The sequence below is a fragment of the Lotus japonicus genome, chromosome 3 (assembly GCF_012489685.1).
Source record: "Lotus japonicus ecotype B-129 chromosome 3, LjGifu_v1.2".
In the NCBI taxonomy this organism is placed as follows: Eukaryota; Viridiplantae; Streptophyta; class Magnoliopsida; order Fabales; family Fabaceae; genus Lotus; species Lotus japonicus.
In genome coordinates, this window is record NC_080043.1 from 51332731 (window position 1) to 51335970 (window position 3240).

Genomic DNA, 3240 nt, shown 5'->3' on the forward strand with positions numbered 1-3240 from the left:
AGGATAAAGAGGCAAACATACAGCTTTTGAGAGGACATAAATTTAAAATCGATGTTACTTATCCATTGTCTGTGATATGAGTTTGTAGAGCTCAACTAAAACTTACTACAAATGCAGATTTGTAACGAAATAAGTACAGTAGAACCAAAGGAGAATGAGGCCAACGTATAGCTTTGGAGAGGACATAAATATAAAATAGATGTTATTAATCCATTGTATGTGATATGAGTTCGTAGAACTCAACTAAAACTTACAACAAATGGAGAATTGTAACGAAATAAGTACAGTAGAACCAAAGGAGAATGAGGCCAACATATAGCTTTTGAGTGGAGAAATTTCTCTCTAATGACAAAAAGTGTCTTTTTGTACTGCCATAAGTTTAAGCTCATGATATTCCTTTACCGAATGTGATGCAAGTTCGTAGAGCTCTACTAAATGTGGGTGTTTAGGGTTTAGGTTTTAGGGTTTAGGGTTTAGGGTAAGACAAATGGGTAAAGAGGCAAAAAAATAGCTTTTGAGAGGACATAAATTTAAAATAAATGTTATTAATCCATTGTATGTGATATAATTTCGTAGAGCTTAATTAAAACTTACTACAAATGCAGATTTATAACGAAATAAGTACAAAAGAACAAAAGGAGAATAAGGCCAACATGTAGCTTTTGAGTGGAAAAATTTCTATCTAATGACAAAAATTGTCTCATTGTACCACCATAATTTAAGCACATGATATTCCTCCACCGAATTTGATGCAAGTTCGTAGAGCTCAACTAAATGTGGGTGTTTAGTGTTTATGGTATAGGGTTTAGGGTAAGACAAAAGGATAAAGAGGCAAACATACAGCTTTTGAGAGGACATAAATTTAAAATAAATGTTATTAATCCATTGTATGTGATATAATTTCGTAGAGCTTAATTAAAACTTACTACAAATGCAGATTTATAACGAAATAAGTACAAAAGAACAAAAGGAGAATAAGGCCAACATGTAGCTTTTGAGTGGAAAAATTTCTATCTAATGACAAAAATTGTCTCATTGTACCACCATAATTTAAGCACATGATATTCCTCCACCGAATTTGATGCAAGTTCGTAGAGCTCAACTAAATGTGGGTGTTTAGTGTTTATGGTTTAGGGTTTAGGGTAAGACAAAAGGATAAAGAGGCAAACATACAGCTTTTGAGAGGACATAAATTTAAAATCGATGTTACTTATCCATTGTCTGTGATATGAGTTTGTAGAGCTCAACTAAAACTTACTACAAATGCAGATTTGTAACGAAATAAGTACAGTAGAACCAAAGGAGAATGAGGCCAACGTATAGCTTTGGAGAGGACATAAATATAAAATAGATGTTATTAATCCATTGTATGTGATATGAGTTCGTAGAACTCAACTAAAACTTACAACAAATGGAGAATTGTAACGAAATAAGTACAGTAGAACCAAAGGAGAATGAGGCCAACATATAGCTTTTGAGTGGAGAAATTTCTCTCTAATGACAAAAAGTGTCTTTTTGTACTGCCATAAGTTTAAGCTCATGATATTCCTTTACCGAATGTGATGCAAGTTCGTAGAGCTCTACTAAATGTGGGTGTTTAGGGTTTAGGTTTTAGGGTTTAGGGTTTAGGGTAAGACAAATGGGTAAAGAGGCAAAAAAATAGCTTTTGAGAGGACATAAATTTAAAATAAATGTTATTAATCCATTGTATGTGATATAATTTCGTAGAGCTTAATTAAAACTTACTACAAATGCAGATTTATAACGAAATAAGTACAAAAGAACAAAAGGAGAATAAGGCCAACATGTAGCTTTTGAGTGGAAAAATTTCTATCTAATGACAAAAATTGTCTCATTGTACCACCATAATTTAAGCACATGATATTCCTCCACCGAATTTGATGCAAGTTCGTAGAGCTCAACTAAATGTGGGTGTTTAGTGTTTATGGTATAGGGTTTAGGGTAAGACAAAAGGATAAAGAGGCAAACATACAGCTTTTGAGAGGACATAAATTTAAAATAAATGTTATTAATCCATTGTATGTGATATAATTTCGTAGAGCTTAATTAAAACTTACTACAAATGCAGATTTATAACGAAATAAGTACAAAAGAACAAAAGGAGAATAAGGCCAACATGTAGCTTTTGAGTGGAAAAATTTCTATCTAATGACAAAAATTGTCTCATTGTACCACCATAATTTAAGCACATGATATTCCTCCACCGAATTTGATGCAAGTTCGTAAAGCTCAACTAAATGTGGGTGTTTAGTGTTTATGGTTTAGGGTTTAGGGTAAGACAAAAGGATAAAGAGGCAAACATATAGCTTTTGAGAGGACATAAATTTAAAATCGATGTTACTTATCCATTTTCTGTGATATGAGTTTGTAGAGCTCAACTAAAACTTACTACTACAAATGCACATTTGTAACGAAATAAGTACAGTAGAACCAAAGGAGAATGAGGCCAACGTATAGCTTTGGAGAGGACATAAATATAAAATAGATGTTATTAATCCATTGTATGTGATATGAGTTCGTAGAACTCAACTAAAACTTACAACAAATGGAGAATTGTAACGAAATAAGTACAGTAGAACCAAAGGAGAATGAGACCAACATATAGCTTTTGAGTGGAGAAATTTCTCTCAAATGACAAAAAGTGTCTTTTTGTACTACCATAAGTTTAAGCTCATGATATTCCTTTACCGAATGTGATGCAAGTGCGTAGAGCTCTACTAAATGTGGGTGTTTAGGGTTTAGGTTTTAGGGTTTAGGGTTTAGGGTAAGACAAATGGGTAAAGAGGCAAAAAAATAGCTTTTGAGAGGACATAAATTTAAAATAAATGTTATTAATCCATTGTATGTGATATAATTTCGTAGAGCTTAATTAAAACTTACTACAAATGCAGATTTATAACGAAATAAGTACAAAAGAACAAAAGGAGAATAAGGCCAACATGTAGCTTTTGAGTGGAAAAATTTCTATCTAATGACAAAAATTGTCTCATTGTACCACCATAATTTAAGCACATGATATTCCTCCACCGAGTTTGATGCAAGTTCGTAGAGCTCAACTAAATGTGGGTGTTTAGTGTTTATGGTTTAGGGTTTAGGGTAAGACAAAAGGATAAAGAGGTAAACATATAGCTTTTGAGAGGACATAAATTTAAAATCGATGTTACTTATCCATTTTCTGTGATATGAGTTTGTAGAGCTCAACTAAAACTTACTACTACA